The sequence below is a fragment of the Anser cygnoides genome, chromosome 1 (genome assembly GCF_040182565.1).
Source record: "Anser cygnoides isolate HZ-2024a breed goose chromosome 1, Taihu_goose_T2T_genome, whole genome shotgun sequence".
Classification (NCBI taxonomy): Eukaryota; Metazoa; Chordata; class Aves; order Anseriformes; family Anatidae; genus Anser; species Anser cygnoides.
The window spans coordinates 9758279-9783726 of record NC_089873.1 but is presented as its reverse complement, the minus strand read 5'-3'; the positions used below and the strand labels follow the sequence as shown (position 1 = coordinate 9783726).

The 25448-nt window shown below is 33.5% G+C and overlaps 1 protein-coding gene across 4 annotated transcripts in view; it reads right to left on the bottom strand.

Moving 5' to 3' along the window:
• The window catches only part of SEMA3E (semaphorin 3E), a 150856-nt gene that overhangs the window by 82651 nt on the left and 42757 nt on the right, over positions 1 to 25448 (bottom strand). The window contains exon 1 of one of the 4 annotated variants that reach the window (XM_066982189.1): positions 215 to 237. The exons of the other annotated variants lie outside the window; for them this stretch is intronic. The gene's annotated coding sequence lies outside the window, so the exon portion shown is untranslated. Of the gene's footprint in view, positions 1 to 214; positions 238 to 25448 lie in introns of those variants that run through there. 4 annotated transcript variants of the gene reach the window in all.

Here is a 25448-nt window from a genome sequence, read left to right as displayed (position 1 = left end):
TTTCATATACTAGAATATTGTGTAGAATCCATAGTGACTGAGGGATTAGAAACATGCAGTGCTGGACAATCCTTTTCTCTAAGAATTTGCAATCTAAATGGAAGACACAGCCAAACAGTGCAAAAAGAAAGATTTCCATTATGAAGATGGGGAAAATGAGAAAATACTAATTTCAGATTTCACCAAATTCCCCAGGGCTTGGTTTTATACTTACGTGATTGGCAAAGTCATTCAGGAGGTTGGAAACTTCATATTCTGAATGAAAGTAAAATGAGCAACTCACATTGCTACAATCCTGAGACAGATGATGAGAATTTACTTTCAGAAAAAAAAGGAAGAAGAAGAACATAGATGTATTAGAACTGGGACGGAACTCTTTTCTGGCACTGAAAGAATTTCTAGTGACTTCGAAAAACATTGCAATCCTAAACTGTAATACAATCTTCAAATACTGAACATTTTCAAATATTGAAAAGTCTTATAATTTTCACTTTGACCTAATGGAACTACTTTGATAATTTTGAATATTTTATTGTGATTAAAGCTGGTTCATCTTAGCCAACTAACACTTCAGAATGAAATGTTCTTTGGACAAAAAGGAATATTCATTTAAAATGTGCAAATATACCCTCCCCCCCCCTTTTTTTTTTTTTCTGGCGAAAATAGTAACTAATGAAAAAAAGAAAGTAAATATTAAAACTTTTAAGATGTTGTATTAGAACTATAAGTCCCAAGTACTATACTACTTATGAGTCTGACAGTAATGTTTTTGTTTGCAGTATAAACAGAAATGTATATTGCAATATGAATAGCAATTTATATAAATGTGTTGCAATATAAACAGAAATTTATATTCTGCATATTATTTGTGACCTTGGGGCTATTTAAGGACATGCTTCATATTGCTCCAGCATTTATACTCCATTATACAATTCTCCATTCCTGATACTACAGAAGGTATGTAAAATGAGCATCATGAACTGTATGAAATAGCTTGTCACAGAATACTGTTATTATCAAACTGTCACAAGTGAGTACACTTAGGAACTTAGGTCCTAAACATATATTATTTAACTGAAAGCTATTTAATTGTTTATATTATATTTCATTAATATTTTAAAAGAAAATGTTACAGTTAAGTCATTCTGCCATTTGCCATATAAACTTAACTGAGGTTCAAGGGAATTTTCTCTCTTTAAGAATTAAAGAATTGGGAACATTTTATTTTATTCTGACCCCGCTAGGATATTATAAAATACTGTCTGCTCTGAAAGCAACAAGAAAGCCTTCTTCATAGAGAAAAGTAAAAAGGAGGAAAACCATCAGAAAATACACATTTGTGTTTTGTAAATGAAATATTTATATTATTAATAGCTTAAATATGCCAGTTTTATTCACAGAAATAAGTACCATCCATATAAACTGTTTCTAATTTCAATATACTCTTTTGCTGCAAGATATATTTCTCAGTCTAGGAGCTGCATAAACAACTTTTAGGTACCACTGGATGGTTGGCACTGAGACCACATAGTCCACAATGTGTATCGCATTTTTATCACAAGAAAATCAGATGAGAATGTTCTTCCTTGCATCTTTTGAAATCACATACATTTGTTTAAGTTGAGTGTAAGATAACTATAAGACATTCGCTCACCATTTCAAACTTTCAGAAGCAATGGAAAATAAAGTTGTTAAAACACAACACAATTGTAAATATTGGCTTTAAAAAAATAAAAGAGAGAGAGAGAAACAAAAACAAAAAATACTTCAAAGACAAAGGAACCAAGGAATTCCATTGGGTCATTTAACAATAAGGATACAAATAATGTGACAGTCAGATCTATTAGCCTCAGAATAATCTGCAAAGGCAAGCACCAGAACTGTTGTTAGATGAGCCAATTAAGCAAGGATGGGAGGAAGCATTCCACAATCTACTCTAGTTATTCTAGTTAATAGCCATGTACTAGTTGGAAAAGAATTAGCTATCTTCCAGGTTATTCACCCATTTTCACGTTCCGTGATACAATTTGCACTAAAGAACAGAATTTTCTATATGCATATATTGATACCAAGTCATTAGTCGGACTTGTCACTTTTTCAAGTAAGATAAAAAGGTAAGATAAAAATTCCATCTTTGTGGGAGTACAGGCATCTAAGGAAAATACTCTGTGACCCACAGAATGTGTGCTTGTGTGCATGAGTATATATATATATCTCTATATGTATATATACATTGTATTTATATACATTATTTCACACAAAGTTCTCATTTTATCAACAAAGCTGCTTCCCATCTCAGACTGTGCTAATAAAGGTGGTATTCATAACTTCATAATAAAAATACAAATATGATAGCTATAATGAGGATCTGTATTTTCAAAAGATTATTGCAGAAAAGTAAATTTGATAAAAGCAAGCAGCAGTCTGCTTTGTTTCTTTTTTTTTCTTGTGACAGCAGTTTTCCTCTGAAACTAGTTTCAATGATATCATTACAGAAAATAAAGATAAACTCTAAAAATTGTCACACAACTAATTTATAATTACACATTGTCTATGCAAGTCTTGCCTAGTGCTTATATTAATGCAAAAAAAAAAAAAAAAAAAAGGCTAAATATCTATTGAAAACAATGACCATTTCTTTCCCTATAGATTTAAGCATTTTGGTAATTCATAGATCACTTGGCTAGTGTCTTTATATCAATTATTAAATTAGGTCAAAAAGCCTAATATTTTGGAATTTGGATTTATTTATTATTTATTTAGAAGGTTTATAAAGATCAGAGAACAGTAAGCAAGTCCTTTAGAAGGATTTATTTTCACTGTGTATCCATTGGTTGTTTACTATGATAAGGGTTTACACGTTGTTTTAGTAAGGCAGCAATATGGAAGCTGTCTTTACTGAAATCTAGAAGCCATGTTGTTAGCATAGGTGCCTTGACATTGTCAAGGCAACTCTGACTTCCACTAAGTCTATGTGCCCCTTTACTTGCATTTGTACCACCAATATAATCATCAGCTCTTTAACACAAATTTTGTGTCTTGAAATACCATCCTTTGCTTCAAGTAAGCTGTACTACAGACATCTAAGGAATCCCTTCGTGTTAAATATTTATTCTATCTCCTTTTTACATTCTTATGTCAGAGAGTTTTAAATGAAAAAACAAGTGGAATGAGTCTCCGGAATATTACTGTAAACATTCAGAAGTTTCATTACACAAGAGTTCTCAAAATTTGGATTCATTTATGCTTAATCACCTTCATATGTCTTCCATTACCACCTAATTTGGGCTTTCGGTCCCAGAACTCAACACACAGTTATAAACACTAAGCTTCTCATCAGGCTACAAACTCTATGCAGGTACTGACTTTTTCTTCTTGAAGACTAATAAGTCTTTTGAAAAAAGAAATTATAGAAATATTTGTGATTAGAGTGTAATGTAACAAATCCAGAAAAGGATGGATGTAACATAGATTCAACTTCAAATGTTCCATTCAGTCTTCGTCACTGAGTGAAAGACCACAGCAGCAAAAGATGGCAAGATCATGGTGCAAAAGAGAGTATTATAAATTGCAAGTCATTTTGGTATGTTTAAACAGAAACTGAAGACCAGTCCTATAGAGGCAAAACTCATTTCAGTTGGCCTATTTCCACTGGTATAAAAGAAGACACACCTATGCAGAATCTAGCCCTTTATACACTACATTTCCGTTTCCAATTTAGTTATATAGTCTGCTTATTTAAATTACAGAAAAAAATTGCTGGTATTAGGAACAAGAATACCCGATGCCTACAATTAAAATGCAAAATACTTCCAATTTACCAAACAATTTCAAGATAAATTTAAAAATATGTAGGCAAACCTACTAGTAATGTTTGTAGCCCTTGCTTTTATGACTTATGTGAGCTCTGATATTAAACTAACTATAATTTTCAGTTCAGATGGTACAGATTCATGTGTTTAGACTAAAGATTGCAAGTTCCTTTTCAACATTATTTGATCTCTCCTTCTGGTTATAACATTAATTGCATGTGACAGAAGTGGCAGAAGCCTACAAAACATATTAACACAGGTGGACCTTTGGTGCTTATTTGTAGCCCTGTTGAATAAAGTATGCTTCAGGCTGTTTGTATAGGTCTAGTAGCAGGGCTGGAACTTAGGAGTGGTAAGGTTACCTAAACCGTAGCACAAGAAAGTCAAGTCATCCAATAAAGTTAAGGTTGATTTCAGCATGTCACATTTAAAAAACAAATATGTACATTGCCTTAGGAGCACATTTGAAACAACAAAGTCTAGTTGAAAAGAAAGTTTTAAGAACATTATTTCAGCATGTATATTTCTGTTAGGAAAAAATACACTGCTTAATGAGCCTCATTTTTTAATCTCCCACAGATGTAAATTGTACTTGATTCTACTGTCTGTAATTTAATTTAATGCTTGGAATGTTACAGTAATATACAGTAACTGATATGTCCTTTGATTGTGGAATTGCAGACCAAAATTTTTATAATTTTTCCTGCACTATAGTTTTCTTATTGTAAAGAAGACTAGTTTTAGCATGAACTTCTATTATTCAGTCCTTATTAGAAATGGCATATAGAACTAAGGAAAAACCAATGTTGGCTTTATGTCTTTCCTTATTAATTGGAAAGCTTTCAGTTGGATATGTATGGGATTTTTCTTTGTGTTGTTAACTATGAAGAATATCTTGCAAATTTAAGTAACGGTTAAATAGAAGCACTAGTTGAATAACACTGTAGGAGGTACTGTGAAATTCTGCAATAATATAAGTTTTTTTTTGTTGTTTTGTTTTGTTTTTTAATATTGCTTTATCCTCACTCCTACTAAATACTTTTAATTCCTTGAGGAACTAGGCACTTTGCATTCAGTACAAGAAAGATGCAAAAAGAGTGTAGTAATATCCAAAAATGTTTTTCACTTTGATGTCTTTCTAGTCAGAGAGTTAACTTAAATGTTTATATTAAAACATAGCACTAAATTACAAAACATGGTGTGATAGAATTTTAATGGCTTACTCAATGTTAGTTCAATACATGTATAAATTAGAAAAATAATGTATTTTGAAGTGCCAATACATAGGTTTCTTTTCAAATCAAAATGTTTCTGTTCTTTTACAGCTGCTCTTCTGTCAACTAATTAAATATAGGATATCTATATTTTCATTTTTATAAAGGGCTAATAGAATACCTATAATGAAAAAAAAAGTATTTAAAATATTGAAAATGTATTAAACAAATAAATAAAGTATTTAACTTGTTTAAACTAGTCATATCTCATTTCTCTGTAACCAGAGACTAACGGCAATCTATCGAGTGACCTGAATATTGTCTTAATTTTTCCATAAATCTAGACCTTCCTAATTTTATGAGTTTTATGTAAGAGAGAGCCTTATAAGTTTTTTCATTCATTCAGATTGAAATTGTCAATACAGGTGCAATGCATCACTCACACTCTATTTTTAACCTCTTCTACAACATTGCCAGCTTCCACCATGACTGTTGCTGCACTGAATTTTCTGCAAGTGTTCAGTCTATTGGAGAAGCTAATATTTTTAGACTGCAACTTTCTCTTGTGATTGTGGAGAAGATGCTGAACATGTGACAAAACCATGAAGACCTGAAACCACAAGAAATTGAAAAAGAAACAATTTCATTTCAAATTTCAATTTCATTTCATTTCATTTCATTTCATTTCATTTCATTTTCAAAATGAAATTTTCATTTTCAAAATGAATTTTATTTCGATGTTTCTGATTTCTAAGCTCATTCAATGATTTGACATAGACATTTGATTATTCAGGTTGGGCAGTTCTTAGCACAGCATTTGTTCCTCTGAAATTAATTTTGGCATAAGCAACTACGTAAAATTATGACTGATTTTACATAAAGTTCCCCCCCCCCCCCCCCCCCCCCCCCCCGACAGTGGTGAAGGTTGAAGAAGAGGCTAGAGACATCTGGAAGCTTGTTCAAAAGCTGTTCAGCTGTCCAAAGCAAGCTTTTGTTTGTTTGGTTGTTCTTTCCACTATTGATAACAGAATGGGGATTTAATGTTTTTGTTGTTGTTGTTTTATCACTTTTTAAAATGATGAATAGTGGACAACAGACCTATATGCACCACATATTTTTTTAACATAAAATTGCTAATAGAAGTACAATGTCCAACTCAAGCACTTGCAAGTATCAGTATAACACTCAGAAAGACAGTGGTACTAGACTAAATAGTTATTTATTTACTTGTGCTTATGAATCAATAGAAACAGAATGCTAATCATTCATTAACTCTGTAAAATAATCTACTTCCTTCTTCGGAAGAACTGTAGATTTTTGAAGGCTGAATCACTTGCTTCTAAGGAAACCGTCTGAATATAAATATTTGCATTCCTGAGAAGATATTATTCTCTACAGAAGCTAGGAGCACTTAGGTTTGGCTTTATGCCTAACTACACACCTTTAATGTGCAACAGCCTCAAAACTCTTGTACGCTCTATTGTACCTAGAGGTTAAGTGTGGCATGTTAAGGGGAGAGCAATTTCAATTAAAAATGCAATAACGGCATTAAAATATGCACTGCCATACCCTCAGTAAGCTATTATCTGTTGCTTTCAATAAAAGCTTATTAAGGATTGCTGAATTATGTGTGCACAGGGAATAACATAGTTGCTAATGGTGGAGGCAGTGGCACTTGAGCTATGTCAGTCTAAGAAAAAAGAAAAAAAAATTCAAAAAAATGGCATTCACATTTTGGCACTTCAGTGCATACTTTTTTTTTCTTTTTTTAGTAGTTTTTTCTTTCAAAGCTACTGAGAGTAGAGAGAGCATGAAAAAAATTATATTTTATAATGTTTATCTAAAACAGATTATGTAGGAGAAATACGTTAAATAGGCAGCAGCAGCACTACACAGAAAATCAATGAATTATATGACCACAGGGTTGTTATGTTAGATAAATACACAGGACTATACAGCATTTCACATTTCTATATAAGAATCTGCCATTAGGCTTGTTGAATTAATAAGCTCTGCCTGAAAACCATTCCAGCTTATTTGAAAGTCCACCTTGAAAACTGAAGCTGATCTATGGTTGTTCCATAGCTTGCCAGGTATTTTGTCTGCCTACAGTTTCAAAAGGTTTCTAAGCCATCCTTACAAGTCAGGGAGGGGGGAGATGTTTTCTTTAAAAAAAAAAATTTTTTAAAGTGGGGGGGGCAGGGGGAGATTAGGCAAAAAGGAGATGACCTTTACTAAAACTTTTATGTCTTGAAAAGAACATGCGCTGGCTGCTGGAAAAGCATCAGTTATTAGTGCTGCAAGCAATAATTATTGCTACTAACAAGCATTCTCACTCATATATATGATAGCATGTGTTTTAAGATCCAGATTCAGTGACAGATTTTTAATGAGCTCATTTCATAATTACAAATACTCTGTTGCTCCCCCACAACACAGAAGCATTTAAGATATTCCATCATGAAACTTAAATTAACAATTCCCTTATTATTTTTGTAAAGATCTTCTTTACCTCTGAATTCATTAGTAGGCTACATACTATTTTTTTTTCAGGTCAGTTTTATAACAAAAACAAAAAAAAAATTATAACAAAAAATCTTGGCCCTTTTTCAAGAATTTCTTATACATATGTGGCTCCCTGCAAATCACATAGCCATCTCTTTTCATTCCGTGTGTTAACACCAGGGCTGGTTATTAGCATGCAAAAAGCATGACTTTCATTGTTGGCATTGATATACCTGGAATATCAACTGGCTGTGTAATGAAAAGCCCTCACCTCAAATGGAAGTTGAAAGTTGAAGAAACCTCAGTGAGAGCTTCAGAGGCCATCACAGGATTTTATCTTTTTTTTTTTTTTAACACTTCAGCACTTTTACTTATTTATTTATTTTCCCTGTAAGATTTTTCACAATTGGAATGAAGTAAAATAGTGATTTAAAGGTAATCACTATGGTTTCTGCATTAATGGATACTCTCACACGTTGTAGTTTAACTTACTTCTTTTCATTCTTTATTGTTTCCAGGCATATACTCAAGACATATAATTTGTCACTGAACACTGAAATTGTTTATCAAATGGAAATATAGGGTTCCAGCACTGATGACTCTCACTTCTGTTTGATTTTGTTTTTCCCCTTGCATGAACACTATTAGTACATGCATGTCAATTCAAATTGTTTTCATTACACGTGAAATGGAAAATAAACTAGCAATGGCTTTTTGTGTTCAAATACTATGTTAACATTACACAGCATAGAAGCTGTAGAATGAAAACTAATTTTGACAAGAGAGAAGAAAACAGTAAGTGTGTGGTGGAGTTACCAAATAGTATAGCAGCAGGTGTTTAATGGAAACACTCTTTGTAAAGACAAGACTTTTTGGTGCCTGAAAAAAAAAAAAAAAAAAAAAAAAGATGACTAATTGGGAGGATGATTAAATGATTAATATCCTTTTGCATATAAACAAAATAAGAATTCTCAGAAAAAAAGCAACTAGCTACAAATGTCAAATAAGAGATACTAAGAATGCATAGATTAATCAAACTAGGCTATATCCCATTAATCATATATCTCAAAATGTCATAAAAGAACTTTAATTTATACCTTTCTTATGCACTACCGATAGACTTCATAAGTTCATACATTTTTGTAAAGTAGCCAAAATGTCAGCCTGATAAATGTTTTCACATGATCAAAATGCTTAAAATGGTGTTATTTCTGTCACATGCTGATGAATGTAGGAAGCTAGAGTGTAATAAATTGCAGTGTCTGGAATCAAGGATGACTTTGATCATTATGGCAAAAAAAATATTAATAAAAAAAAAAAAAGAGGAAAGTCACTCTGAATCATGTTTCTTCTATTCTGCACTATATTCAGCCTGAAATGTAAATAAACAAACCAAGAGATATTTTTCAAGGAACTAATTAAAATTTATTTGTACTAAAAATTTAATATACGGTGAATCTCTGTGTTACCAATCTTATTATAGAAGAGAATGAATGAATTAGATTTGGTAAACATTTTGCCAACATTATCTAAACTGTGTTTAGCCACTGATATTCTCAAAAAAGATCACACATCAATAAAAAAGAACCATTGCTTATATACAAAACAACATTTACAGAAGTGAAACTGCTGTTACCTCTTCTGAGAGGTGTTAATGATGTAATAGGCCCCACTATTGTGAAGGAGTATGGTCTCCTTGGCTACATAAGTACTGCTAAATAAAACCATTTTTATGGCTCAGATATATGCCACATAACATATACCCATAAAATTAAACTGTTCTAATATCTTCATCTCCAAACAACATTAAATCATCCAACCCCCCACTCAGAATGGTCCTTGCTGTATTGTTCCTTGAACCATGCCCAGATATTATTTGGAAGTGTACTAGTTTTCACAGTAGCCAAGAAGAATATAAAAAATTAAATGTTAGGGATAATTGCAGGTCAGTGCTACAGTGGTGTTTGTGTTCTGGATCCACTTTTTTTTTTTTTTCTTTTTTAATTAAATGCAGTCTTTCCTCTTTATTAAATCTGTCCCTGCTAGTTTTGTTTTCCTTTGGATCATTTATTCTATTGTAAGCTTATTCTATTCCAGAAAATAATAATTATTATTTAACTGATATATTACAGCATCAGTGACAGAGCTAAGTAAGAAGAGTTTTTGTTGTCCCAAGCATCTCTTACACCTACCGTAAAGGGACTGCTTTTGAAGGGCCTGGTTCTTTGTCTTTGGGTTTCAAGAAGCAGCAGGAAAACATTCCTACTGCTGAATCATAACCAAGGGGCAATAATGAGCACAAATAATGTTACCACAGTAATGTTAACCAGCAGCGGTAACTTCTGTAACCATCAACAACAACTTTAAGAAAAGCATATTTGTAATCTGTTAATTAAAATCTCATTGGAAGCTGCTAGTCTAGTTAGCCTGACTACATAATTCAATAATAATCTTGTTTAATCAAGGAAGCACTTGAGTATGGGATGCAAAATTAAGAAATTCATTCTATTTGAATTAGTTTTTGGCCCCTCACTACCAGAAGGACACTGGGGTGCCGGAGCATGTCCAAAGAAGGGCAACAAAGTTGGTGAAGTGTCTAGAGAACAAGTCTTATGAGGAGTGGCTGAGGGAGCTGGGGCTGTTTACCCCTGAGAAAAGGAGGCTCAGCGGAGACCTTATTACACTCTACAATTACTTTAAAGGAGGCTGTAGTGAGGTGGGGATCAGTCTCTACTTCCAAACACAAAGTGATAAAACAAAAGGAAATGTTCTTAAGTTGTGCCAGGGGAGATTAAGTTTGGATATTAGGAAAAATTTCTTCACTGAAAGGGTTGTGAAGTATTGGAACAGGCTGCCCAAGGAAATAGTTGACTCACAGTCCATGGAGGTCTTCAAAAATTTGTAGATGTAGTGCTTAGTGATATGGTTTAATGGTGGACTTGGCAGTGCTAGGTTAAAGATTAGATTAGAAGATTTTAAAGGTTCTTTCCAACCTAAATGATTCTAATCCAAATCACATTCTAATGGCATGTTCAGTCCTCAGGGAATCTGTGTCACAGAACTTGTCTACAGAAAAGGTTCTAATATTTAACCAAAAAGCCTAGTTCACAATGGATAGATAATCATTGAACGGCTTGGACTGGCAGATCATCTAATTCCAATCCCCCCACAATGGGCAGGGATACCACCCACTAGATCAGGTTGCCCAGGGCCTCATCCAACCTGGTCTTGAACACCTCCAGGGATGGGGCATCCACAGCTCCTCTGGGCAACCTGTTCCAGTACCGCACCACCCTCTGAATGAGGAACTATCTCCTAACCTATAATCTAAATCTATCTTCTTTTAGTTTAAAACCATTCCCCCTTGTCCTATCATTAGTTGCCCAAGTAAAAAGTCACTCTCCATCTTTTTTATAAGCCCCCCTTTAAGTACTGAAAGGCTGCAATGGGGTCTCCCCAGAGACTTCTCTTTTTCAGGTTGAACTTCCCTAGCTCTCTCATTCTTTCTTCATAGGAGAGATGCTCCAGCCCTCTGATCATCTTTGTGGCTCTTCGCTGGACTCACTCTAATAGTTCCACATCTTTCTTGTGCTGGGGGCCACAAACTTGGATGCAACACTCCAAGTGGGACCTCACAAGGGCAGAGCAGAAGGGGGACAATCATCTCCCTCCACCTGCTGGCCACTCCTCTGTTGATGAAGCCCAGGACGCAGTTGGCCTTCTGGGCTGCAAGTGCATGCTGCTGGCTCATGTAGAGCTTTTCATACACTAGAACTCCCAAGTCTTTTTCTGCAGGGCTGCTCTCAGTGAGTTCTTCTCTCAGTCTGTACTCATGTCTGGGATTGCCCCGACCCAAGTGGATGACTTCCCTTCCTTTTGTTGAAGGAAGATGAAATAGTTGCTTGAAATTATGGAAACTGTAATTTGTAATTACCTTGAAGACAGTGAAGTATACGTCACTTTTACCCATCATGACTTCTTCATCAAACGCATGTTCTGCAGTCAGTATGTATCCAAAAAGGCTGATATTTTGCATATGCACAAGCTACGGTTCCCAGGGAAAATAGTGCAGTTGCATGAGAAATATGTTAAATTTATAAGCAACATAGCAATTGTGACTTGTTCTGGAGCCAAGAATAGAATCTAAACATCATAGTCAGAATTTTGTGCTTTGAAATATATATATATTTTCTGTTATCAGTTCCCCCCTGCATCTTGATACCTGATGCATCTTGATACTTGAACACATCTTATATACCCCCTGCAGGTTGTATACACCTGAATATGGGGAATCCTGCTTAGAGCAGATCTTCAAGTACACTAATCAATACATTGAAAGAATGTAGGGTTCTTTTTAGGGAGGGAAAGGGAACTGTATACTATATCTGCTCAATGAAGACATAAACCTCTTAACTAAAGTATGAAAAAGTTTCATTTTCATATGCCTCTGGTAACCTTTGCCTTCTCACTTCAGCTACATGATAAATCACCATCTTGTTTGCAAAAGCCAACTTTCCTCATTTAAGAAATGAATAATAAGTGTGCTACAGGATCAACCTTGCCATGCCACTGTATCCTCACTTACTTTTTGCTGTTAGGCATAGTGTTACATTTTCCACTCTGTAATGTAGACATGCTGAATTGCATAATCCAATATTAAACAATCTATACTACAAAACCACATCAAAGTAACACAAAGGACTTAATTAGCTCCACAAGAGGATTGCAGATATATTTTCCACTACCTCAAGTCTATTTAGCTAATTGCTCTGAAATACGTTGTTCATACTAAAAAGAAAATGTAAGATTAATTTTAAGTTAAATCATTTGCTTATCTATACATATTTTTCTTCTGACCCTGACAAAAATATGATGCTTCAGGAAATGTGAATAATTTGAATACTAAGTGACATAGTATATGTGTTGAACCATAGTCTTCTGGTGTTTAATACACATTGAGAAAATGGATTGTTATTATCATTCATGAATAAGAACTAATGTAAATAATATTAATAACTCATAGCTAGTTCTATTAGTACATCGATTTGAACTAAAACATTCGGTCCTGTAGGTTGCAGAAAATACATAAACCTTTTAATATTCTTCTGCTTTATGATGTATGTATAATTTTAAACTATATTGTATAAAAGTCTTATTCACTTACCCATAGTATTTGAGAATATAAAATCTTTCCCAACTCTGCTAAATGTTACATTTAATTGTTTTTTTGATAAATAAATCACATTTAAATACATTCAGATGAGATTAAGACAAATAAAAAGCCACAATAACTAATCTCAATTAAGAAAAAGATGATGTTCTTAATCTGGGCTAGATATCAACTCGAAGATTTTATTGTCTTCAATATTTTCACTATTGACAAGGTGCAAAAATTGCCACTGAACATCCAGAAGTTACAGTTTGGATGCTCTTTCTCACAAAGAAGAAAATATTTACCTTTCTCTGTTTACTAGTATTGTGAAAAATGTACCACTACAACAAATTTTTCATCAGCAGTGTCAAATCATAAAATATAAAATGATTCAAACACCAACAATAAAAAACTTTACACAATGAGCTTATGAAATCCTTAAAATTAATAAAACACTGCAGTTATATTATATACTAGGTAGCAGTTTTGGTTGGAAAACAAAGATCAGGGTAAGACTTTTCAGAATTGTTTAGAAATTGAAAGCTTACTAAAGTTTCAAAAATACTCATAAACATTAGTCCCACCACTTCCAGTCTGGCTAGGTTCTTTTGGTTCTTTTTTCAGTTTGATCCATTTTCAGGTACCTCAGTTCTTGTTTGTTTGTTTGTTTGTGTTTTTGTTTGTTTGTTTGTTTTTGTCTCTTTATTTTTTTTTCTCCGTAAAAGATAAATATTTGTATGTATCAGAATTATTAATGTAGCATTTACTTTATTTTTAAATGCAGAATTAAAAATTCATGCTTCTTTGCATTGTTCAAGGTTCTTGTATGAGAACCTTACTAAAATATTAAATATAATTTAATAACTTATTCCTGGTTACAGTTTTACAAAAATAACTTTTTTTGTTCCCGGAAGATCATTTTCTTTTACTGCTTATGATTTTAGTTGAAGTCATATTTCTAAATTTGCCTTTTCTCAACTGGCTTTCTACTACACAACTCAGAATTTTTCTATAACATGAACTGTGATGAGTGACACTTCATCTGTGTGGAAGGAAAGCAGAAAACTCTGAACCATGCACTCCACTTCATGAGCCACCTGCATGGCTAACCTGAGCCTTTCTTCAGATCCTCCTGCATTAGCTTTTTCTTTCTGATCAAATTCAGTAACACTAGCTCCTGAGCTGTAGCAGGGACATCCTGTAGTCACAGAGCTTTGTTATGGGTTTTGGCATCAGAAAAAATGAAGCTGGAGAAGTGTTACAGCATTGCATAATATTTCTTCCTTCTCAATTGAAGTCCCAAGCCATGGAATCCCAATGGAAGTCCCAAGCTTGTCTTCAGGCTTGTTATGGGAAGCAGTCCTCTGCCTCCTTAGTGGCCTTGGGCTGGCATATGTCATCAGTGTCATCATGCCTCATATAATAGTCTTTCTCAATTCCATTGGAAATGCTTTTCTTTATAGATTTTAGGAACCCCGTTTTTCTTTTCATGGACAATCCCACTCACTAGTTAATCACTCTGGGATCAGTCCTTAGACTTTTGTTTTCTCCTTCCCTGTGGGTCCCAAAAGTCTTGGCTGCAGTTTTAAGAGTAATTCATTAAAGACTGTTATGTTCATTACCATGATTTTGTTACTATTAAAATTGCATTCAATTTACTTGAATCTAATATTCCCCCCCCCCCCCCCCCCGGAAGGTCATCTATTCTTTGCATTATCTGCAAAATTCATTAGCACACTGCTTGTTTTTATGCCAAGCCCATAAACGAATCTATTAAAATAGTTGCATTCCATATTCTGGAACTCCAAAAACAGCCCTTCTTCAAACTCAATAACTCCTTTCTTTATTTATTTCATAAGGTCCTTACTAACACCTGTCTAACCTTAACCCTCAGCTGAGTAATATCAGCTCATAGCACCACATTAAATTTTTACTGAAGTCTAGACACATTTGCTCTACTACATTTCATCTGTTTGAAGAAATGCATCATATATCAAATAACAATATGTTAGTACAAGTAAGTGCATTTATCTTTGATGAAGCTATCTTCAGTGTCATCTCATTGTCAGCTTAGTTCCAAGTTATAAGAACTTTTAAGTTGAAGATACTCCACCTAAATTTAGCAAAACAGAATCTAGGCCTGTAATGCAAGGTAATATTTTAGGTTCATCAAATCAGTGTGAAGGCATAAGCATATATGTAGAGGAAAGTACTGCATACGTGTGAATGCATATCTGTATATATAAACAGAGACATTTAGAATTAAAGAATATGTCTATTTTTCTTTTTTGAGTGAACTGGGAGATATGCTTTTAGATTAGCTGGATAAGCCTAAAGTTAGGTGGTAGGAATCTCACTACGTTTCTGAGGAGAACAAAATCATGATAAAATATTGTGGTTTTGTTGTTGTTGTTGCTGCTGTCGTTGTTAAGTTCCATCCACACATTTTTCTCTCCACTTTGACAATTAATTAAAAAAAAAAAATCTTGCCATTGAACTTAAAAATTAAGATTCTAACTCTCTCAGCATTTGGGTTGAAAAAAATATATCCTGATTTGAAGATACTAAACTCCTCATACTCCTCATACTCAGATGGAGATTTTCCCTTGTACATATTAATTGTTACTAATGATTTTTTATTTACGCATTCTGTATCCCTACCCTTATTAAAAACAAATTTTCATTTAGCTTTGGTTGTACTTAGATAATTTCTAAGTTCTGCTCAGTCTTCACTGAACAATTATTTATTGCCTTCTCCTTTCTGTTATTTCTTTCAGGCACCTAAAGATCTTACTACTGCAGCCATTGTGGAGGCTAAGCTTTGTAGATGTTAAAAGAAAAAAAAGTGTATTATATAAGTGTATAAAATGTGATTTCAGGAAATATATTAAAAAAAAAGAAAGAAAGAAAGAAAAAACAGAATTCATTTTGCTTTGAGAGAGAAACATTAGGCATATTAAAAAAATATGTCTATTGACTTTAATGGGGATGACTTAATGGACCCTAAAAGAAAAAGCATTGATGCAGCCAGCAGACACATATTCTACCTTTTACCTAAAAGCATATCTAGACAAATAAAGTAAAGCCTTAATCTCCCAGTTCCAGTCTCCCAACCCCTGATTGGTACAATGGAAGTACTTGACTAAGAACAGTAGCTGAACTGACAGCTTTTTCATTTCATAGGCTGCTGCATTTTAACATGCCTGCTACCGACATTTTTTTCCTGAAAGCTGGTTGAGAGTGCCAATTCTAAGGATATTACTTTGAAAATAACAGAAAAAAATCCGCTTCTGTAAGTATAAACATAACTATATCCTTATGTCAATGTTATTTTTTGTGCTTTTCGATGTCAAATTGGACAGCAGTGACATAAACCCCATAATATGAAGTAAAATGAATTCCAGATGGATTACCACAGTTTGTTATTTCAGTAGGATTCAGAACAATTTTAATTTATTTTTACTAAAAAATGTAGCTTACAAAGATGTCTTTGATAGTGTAGCTCAAGGGTGTAAATAGATAAATATATACTTGTTCTTTAAAATGAAGGTCTTGAAATATTTATATGTTAATAACAGTAACAACCAGTCAGATGTTTTAGCACATAAGATGTGTAAGTTTCAATTTTTTATCAAAAATGTTTGATAATTTTAAAAAATATATATTTATGTGTATATAAAACGAGGACACATCTAAAATTCAACTCCCAATTTTTTATTGATTAAGACATCCTTTTCTACCGTTAAGCTTTGATTAGGTGACTTCAGTAGAATAAGTGTGAGTTTCTTTTATGAGGCAAAGTACAATTCAAGTGACTTAGAAAGGTATGTCATTGAAGAGGACAAGGGCTTGTGCAACCATTACAGCAAACACACATTTGGGCCTAGCCTAACAGTTAGTTCACTGGTTTGGAAGAGTCTCTAATGCTCTGGTTCCTGCTTCCCAAGACAAGTTTTATTTTTTTAAGTCCAAAGATTTCATGTACCTTTCAAGGTAAGATGTCTGAAGTGCAGAGACATTTCTTAATGAATTGAGTACACAAATCACTGCTTTATTATATGGAATTGTTAAGAATTACAGGCTCCTAAACTTAGGTATGATTTAAACAGACTGGATCTCATCCTAAAAGGTGAGAAGAAACAACAGGAATGGTTAAACATTACTGTTTGCTTGCTATTTCAGTTGTGAGTTCTTTTTCTTCAGAAGAAAAGACACACTGAGATTTTGATACAATTAGGTTAAAGATTAGAAAGTATTCATTATTTCACACATGACCTAGAACAGAAGACCTTTGTTTAGTGATAGAACTCAAGATCTCAGTTATTAGGACAAAACAAGTCCTTTAGTTTAAACATGGCATGTTTAACTGGCTGAAGATCATGCTCAATGCTAATATTGGACTGAATATCTGAGGAAGCTCAGGGAGGAAAAGAAAGAAAAGCAATGTTTTCTGACCTCTTTTCTTTAGTAGTCTGAGTATAGAAGACCAATGTAACCTTTCAGATACTGACTGGTTGGTTTCTATCATCTCCTTTGCTCTGTCCTTAATAATTTTCTAAATCATGTGGATTTAGATTCATTCCAGCTCTACTGAGGACGTATCAGAGGCACCCAAGCTACTGAACTGCACACCCAGTAACTGAATCCCATAAACAGATAATGGAGAGAATTATGACCCTCCAAAGAGAGACTTGACCTACTTGGCCCTTTGCAATGGCTCACCCTTGTCTACTGACTGCATGAGCAGTTCAGCAAGATGGTGATATTAATTCAAGCATTACAGGTGACTGAATTGATACAAGATGAAAATGTGCACTGACTCCTACAATGGATGCAGACACAGATGTGGTTATGATATTATATGAGATGTTGTTTCCATGTTCCTTGATTTACAAACGTCTTGTATTATTGATGGAAAATATGCTACTTTGATAGTCTTTGAGCCAGGAAAGTTATTTTCAGTCATAATGTCAGTACATTATGTATGGTGGCAGTATGTGTAGTGGGTAGTGGCAGTAAATATTTTCCTGCTTTTGCTAGTTATTTGTCTTAGCTCTGAAGTGCAAAGAACCACCCACTCTGCTGCAAGAATAGTTTAGTCCCTATGCCATTCAGTCCTCACTGCAGACTCTGGGATGACCAGGAAGGTCATAGAACCATAGAATCATAAAAGTTGGAAAAGACCTCCAAGATCATCTGGTCCAACCATCCCCCTACCACCAATATCACCCACTAAACCATGCCCCAAAGCACCACGTCCAAATCTAAGCTCCAGATTCTCTACTCAGTTTGCCAGTTACTACTTGCAAGCCAAATAATTGCATGCTTCATGTCTTGTACTAGTAAGGACACTCAATCCTATTTACTTCATTAAACAAACAGAAAACAGCACCAACAAAAAAACCTTAGTACTTAACATTCATTAGAATGTTATTAGAATATATGGAAATCACTCAAGACTAAGCTAAAGGAAATTACAGATGCCCCATTATTTCTTTTAATTGTAACTAAAGTACTTTTCAAAACCTCAGTAAGTGCCAAAGAAATTGTCATCAGAAATTGATGTCATAACTCAATTTTTTGTTGCAATTGTAATTCACTTGCAATTTCAAATGTTTTCAGTCAAGTATTGTAAAAACTGCTAGGGTTGCTGTTATTACTTCCTGGGCAGCAGACATTTGGCAATACTTGCAGTGCCAAAGAAGTCAAAAGACTAGGTTCTGCTTTCACTTCTGCATTTATAGAATACCTTCACTCATAACATTTCTCAATTTCAGGACCACATTTAGAGGACAGGCTAATGACATCATCCTTGTATCACAGCCTGGAAAAAGATTAAACTTAGAAACAATAAACATTTTTTTATCCCTAAATATTCAAATATATGCCTATCATCTTACAAAACCTTACAATAAAAGAAGGACATCCAATTTCAGAAGTCTGATATGTCAATGTCTACCTGTGATCACTTTGTCCAGTCTCTGCAACAAAGAAGTGACTAGTTCCAGGGACAAAGCTGTTCACCTCATCCTTTTACATACGTCCAACATTGCTGAGATAAATTGTAATTTTTTTGTTGTTGCCCCCCCCCCCCCCCCGGTTATAAAGGATTCCCTTATGAGAAGCTCAAGTGTAATTATTGGTGCAAGAATTTGGTAGTTCTATTTAGAAGCATATTAGTGATATGATAGATTCCATTACTCCTATCCACCAGATTCACTTGCAGTTCCAAACTTAAAAACTGACTTTTAAAGTCTCTTTTTCTGACAGTGTTGTTCAACATGTCTTTAATATCTTTGGATTTCAGAATCTGCTTGAAACTTGCTTATAGAATCATTGTTAGCTTGGTACACAAACTATGTGGGTTTTGTTGTTGTTCTTGTATTTCTTTTTCTTTTTTCTTTCTATTTTTTTCTTTCTTTTTTTTTTTTTTTCCCCCCCAGGAAATATCTGTTAACATAATGCAGTTTTTTTTTTTGTTTTTTTTTTTTGTTTTTTCCTCTAGTCCCCTCAGATTATACATCAACATATAAAAAACCTATATAGCCTCTGAAACACTTCAAGTATGATCCCTTGATTCTGCAATAAGCAAACAAAACTATGCTGTATTGCTAGATATAGATTTTAAATCGTTTTACCTAAATCTCCATTATGACTAATTCATAGTTGAGCTGTAGTACTCTCCTGTGCACTACTGAAAGCAAAGTTTCCAGATCCCCATTAGTTCCTCTGTTAAAGTATTTAGCACAATCTCTGTGTCTAAGAATAATGTTTTTGCTTTCGTGTTTTTCTGGAAGTTAGCTTAGGTTTAACAGGTTATCAGTGGGTCAAAAGATGTGAAAACTTGGAAATTGAGGTAAAATAATAAATATCAGTGTTTTGGAACTAGAACCAGAGCTTTAAGAGACAAAATTTAACATTCATACTTTTGGTCTTCATTTTTTGTTTTGTTTTGTTTTTGTTTGTTTGCTTGTTTTAATCCAAGAAAACAATATGAAGAGGGACAGCCTCCTGGTTAAAACTAGGCTGAAAGCTTTTATGTTCAGCACTTCCTAGCTCTTACTCTGATTATAGGATAGTTTTTCAAGGAACTGTCTGAAAGGCCACTACAGATGGTCCAAATTCCCACGATACTTCGGATTAAGAATATATTAGTGAACATTATTAGCACGTCCAGTAAATGTAGCTTGCTATTTACACAAACATTTTTTGTGACATAATGAAAAAGTCTGTGTACCATTTTCCCCTGACAAATTCCAGAAAGAAAAAGAAATATTAGTACGTTACATCCTCCTTTTCCTTTTTCTCCTTAAAGAACTGCAAATTAATTTCTATCTCCTTTAACAAACTTATGTTTATTATATTAAATGACCACAAGATCAGTCAATCAACAAAACATTCTTCTTACTTTCCACAGTTTCATGTCCCTCTCTTGCTCAATTGCTCATTTTAACCACTGTATCAGAATTGCAGGACTGCAATCTGAATTGGGAGTGCTTTTTTCTGGGAGCTTCTGGTCTCAGGTCTTTGCCCTGGCTACACTTTGACGATGTATGAGGGCAGGGATGCACATTCTGCTTGCCTGGGAGAAAGTTTGGTTACAGAGGGCAAGACAAGATACAGAAAGCTTCATCCTTTTCTCCAGTTGTACCTGCTCTGAAATGTAAATAAATCTCCCGGAATAGAATGAAAGGTCTTTTTTTTTAACCTTACTTTCTGAGTCAGCTATGTAAGACTGCCATTTGGTTATAAAATGACTGAAAACACAGCTCTTTCATTCCAGTAACTCTTTCCTATGCTTTTTTTTTTCTCCCTTACACATTTTTTAACATTATATACCAATGATAAGAATTAAATTCATAATCTGGAAATAAATTCTTGCATCTGAACTTTGACTACTGCGATTTTCAAGAATCTTCAGTTACTCACTGACCATGGGTTCTCCATATAGTAACACTGATTAGATTAACAAGCGAAAGGAAATTGTTTGAAAATGTCATTACAAAACAGAATGTGAAAGTATGCCACCTTTTCAATAATTACAGACACTGCATAATTTAACATTTTATTTTATTAAATTTGACTGCTTTTCTTCCTTATGCAGGCAAGCACCTTTAAGAGAGCAATTTCATGGTCTTGTACTTCAATATTTTCAATATTTTAGCCCCCATTTCAACAGCAAGCAACAATTTTTCAGGTTTTTTGTTATCCAGAAAGCAACCTCGATAGATTTTTTTTATTTAACACTTGTTAGAGTACTGACAGAATTCTAGCCTGAAGTTGGGTACATTTCCATCACCATCAGAAGATATAAGAGACAAGCAGACTCAAGTGCTGCCAAAAGAAACAGCACGAGGAGAAAAAGTTTTTCTATAAAGTTCAATGTTTGCTGAGTCTTCAGATCACCTTCAGCATCTTAAATCTCATCATATTAAATAAAATAACATTCTCTTGATTTAGCATTTACTAGGGGTAAAGGCAATCACTGAGGCCAAAGCTAAGGTTCTCACATGAAATAGTAACTGATAACCACAGTGCTTGTTGAAAAAACACAGTTAGTGTCTTGAGGTTTGCACACAGCTTGTCCACTAACCCTCACCCCTCCACCCTGCACATGCACTGCCATCATTTGCAGACAGCAAAGGGGCTGTTATTAAAAGTGTCAGAAGTTTGTCTGATCATGGGAAATATTCAGGCTAAATTTCAGCCTCTCTTAACACATGTGGAAAATAATATCTGTGAGGATCAGATCGTACAGATTCATGTAGATGTTGGATTACAATTTGGCAATGTATTTAGAAGGCTTCAGAGATTAGGCAACCTACAAAAATGTTACCACAGAATTCAGAATGAGATCCTTTTGAACCAACCTCAGAATTTCACGACATTTCTTTCATCTAGTCTGTCTGCCTTGACCTAATCTAAAATGAAGAAAGAGGAAGATATATATGAAATTATCTATTTTGTACTGATGTAGCCTATATTCCTGTGCATGTTAAAAAAAAAAAAAAAACCTGACTTGGAGAAAATAAATTAATATACGTGGAGTCTTAAGAAAAAAAGAAAAAAAAAAAAAGCCCAACACACTCATTACCATCTAAAATATTATAGCCTGTTAATGTGGAGTATTTATAATTATTGCAACAGAAAAAAACAAATGTTACAACCCTTCCTTTCATTGAACTGATTACCCGTGAAATGAATTGATTTTATTTCATTTTAAAGCAAAGCAAATCTGCATTTATGGGTTCATGGAAATTCATGATGAGTCTATGGTCAATATTCTTTTATTCTACAAGAGCTTACTTCTATGTATTGGCCATTTTGCCCTCAGCACATCTTAATTTAAAGTCACTGAATAGATGCTTGTGATAAATTAATAAATTATATCTGGCCATGTAGATTTGAGAAGGACTTTTCAAGTGAACTTTGCTCTTTGTAAATTTTATAGGCCTGGTAAGGAAATTAATAATTACAAATTGTCTCCATAAATTCATCATCACTGTTTAAACTGATATAGTATTGCTCTTCCTGCCTGCATGTATTTACTTTGGAGGGGAAATTTGTTTTGGTACTGCTTCACCTAGTCTTTTATATCATTATATACTTCTCAAAACTGGTATCACTGAGAAAGTGATTTTCACTAATTACTGCTATAGAAATACTCATAGGAATATAGCTATATAATTTTAGCAATACAAAGTTTGTACAGAAATCTCAAGCTTCATTTGATTTTATTTTAGTCAACATGAATAATCTCATAATCCTTAGAAGACTCTGCAAGCATGAACAGAAGTAACAAGCTGTAAACTGTGCTGAAGTAGCAGTAATGAAATATGTCACATAAATACCATATAAAGCTTTCTCCATAGCCTTCAGGCAATTTCTCCTGTTTCAGGCAACATCTTGGATTTAAAATGCTTGCTTTGTGCTAAAACTGCTTATCATTAAATTAATCTTATTTTTTCTTTTGTCTTAACTATTCCAGTTATTAAAAGATGTAATCAACATCTTTGATGGATTAAGTAATGATCCAATAAAAGTGCACTGAGGCAGAAGATATGTTTCTGACTTTGTAAGTCCTAAATTGAAGAATTCTTTTATATAAATAAATAAATAAAATGCCACTAGCTTCTAATTAGTCTATAACTGTTCTAAAATGCAGCGAGACAATTTCTTTTATTGACAGATGATGAATATTTAACACTTAAATCCTCCAAAATGCAGGTATTACCATAATCAAAAGCACATGATGATAGGGGAAAATCATATCTGTAAGTGTAATTAAATAGAGACATAACAAAGAGGCATTTATAAAAATATTTACTTTTTTTTGCTTATATGCACTTAAATGACAAAAGGAAATACACTATATAACTTGTAACTGTTTCCTAGTTAAAAATAAATATTTCAAGAAAAATCTGTAAGATATGTGAAAAAAGTTAGACTTTATGTCTTAAGAACAAGCTACATATTGGACTACTAATGGTTCCTTAATAACTGAGATTTTTCTGAAAAAAAAATAAAAAAATGAACAATTTGACTCATTTTTAAGTGAAGAAGCACCGTGTATGTTTAATTATCATTGCAGAAGCCAAGGAACTAAAAAAAAAAGAAAAAAAGAAAATGAAATTAATAATTAAAATGAAGCAGAGTGTAAAAGGAAATTTGATTAAAAGAGGACAAAAATATCATTTGTCATGGTTTTAAAACTTCCTCAAGGAAGGTTTAAATTGCATATAAGCATAGTTCTTTACTTAATTTTCCCTAATAACTCTTAATTTTCATATCTCATATTAGCTTGTCTTTCAAGATAATTGAGTTCTTTTCAAAAAAAAAAAAAAAAAAGATATGTAACAGTATATGCATTGACTATGTTAAAATGCTTATAGATTTAATCTGATTTAATCATTCGTCTCACATCCTTAGGGCACTATCTTTCAGTACAAAATCAGCTGTAATGATATCTTGGATATTCACTGCTGAAAATGTAAACCCATCTTCTGCATGTCTAAGGCATTTCAACCAATATTCCTTACTGCATCAAGGCAACTTGGTATGGCAATCTTATCTCTGATTTCAAATTTTGGAAGAGGCATCAATCTCCCATTGTTCTTTGAGGAGAGGTAACAAATTAACAGGAAGATAAGTTTCCTTGAGAAAAAAGTATTTGTCCCCCAAGAGAGAGACTACAAATAGACAAATTTTCATCTGTAAACTATGAAACACTCTTGCTCAAGAGAGTTCTAGACGGCCCTGGTCAGACCTTCTGTTCTTGCAGCTGTCTGCACAAACAGACCCAGACATATCTTTAATTAAGAAAGCCTTCATAATGCTGATATACAGAAGACTAAACATTGTTATTGTAGCTTGTCAGGTTAGATATGCCAATTGAAATAAAATAAAGAAAAATTTAATATTCTTGCACATCAAGCTAGAAGTGCATCTTTTGCACATTTAGGATTTCTCTCTACTTAATATTTTCAATTTTTTCTCCTCTCTTTTTTTTTTTTTCCTCCTTTTTATGGCCTTTAAAAAAAAAATAGATACATCTCCAGTATGTGGCTGTTATCTATTCTTCTGAGTTTTAAGGTTTCATGCACATGTCTGCAATATTCATACTGGAATAAATCCTTGATTTGTCATATGGACATTTTCACCCTTTTAAGTTCTTCCCTGTTCATATACCTTATTTTGTTATAAACTCATGCTTTGATAATATTATCAGATGGGTGCTTAATGGAAGGTCATGTCCCATATGTTTTCTGTCTAAAATCTAGATGCCCAGTCTAAACCAGGTACAGAGGGATCCTGTATCTCCATGTACTTAATCATGAATGTAGCCCCTTGGAGACGGTAATTCACCCCACAGGAATCACCCTTGGAAACATGTCTCTTTCTTTCCATATACTGTGGAGAACATTTGGATTAACTATAGTCTAAGTGAATAAACATAGGTGTGATGACTACAAGCTTTAGTTTATCATAGTTTAAAGTATTTTTTTTCTCTTCATGCATTTTATAATTGCTTTTGGCACACTTTACTTTCCAAACCTATTTCCTATTATACTATTGGCAAATTCTTAAAATTATCTTTAAATATAATTAATTTTTTTTTTTTAACCTGGTAAATTATTTTCTTCAGTATGCAGACAATGACACTTTTCTTTTTGAATATTTTTTTTCATATTTTTAAATAACATGAAATACACAATTCAAAGTCTTTTTATAATAGTGTTGCAGATAATATAAATCTGAAAAAATACTGTGTTTAAAAAAGCAACAGCTATAACTTTATTTCACAAGTGCTTCAAAGTCTTGTCCATTACTGAAGCAGATTCTGACTTTGACTGAGATCATTATCTAACAAATAGGTCATTAATTGCTGTTGAAAATCAATTCACTGAAGTAATGGCTTAAAAGTATTGCTGAATGGTTTGTCATGAAGGATATATATGAGTGAAGATAAAATGCTTTAATTTCAGCTGCAGTTTATAAGTTGTGTCTGGGCTGCCAATCACATCTAACAGTCATGGCACTTCTTCCAGTGGTCGGAAATCCTGTCAGCATTTTCACAAGTGGAAAGTAATTGAATTAACTGCAAAATGCTAACATTATCCCTTTTCATGTGCACTGAAAAGAAAAAGAATTACACATCTTAGAAATACTGAAATGTTTTAAGACAGAAGCAATTAAGGGTCACAACAGCAGACTGACCTCCGCTAGGTTCTAAATTGCCTGACTCTCTCTGCTGCTTTATGTGAA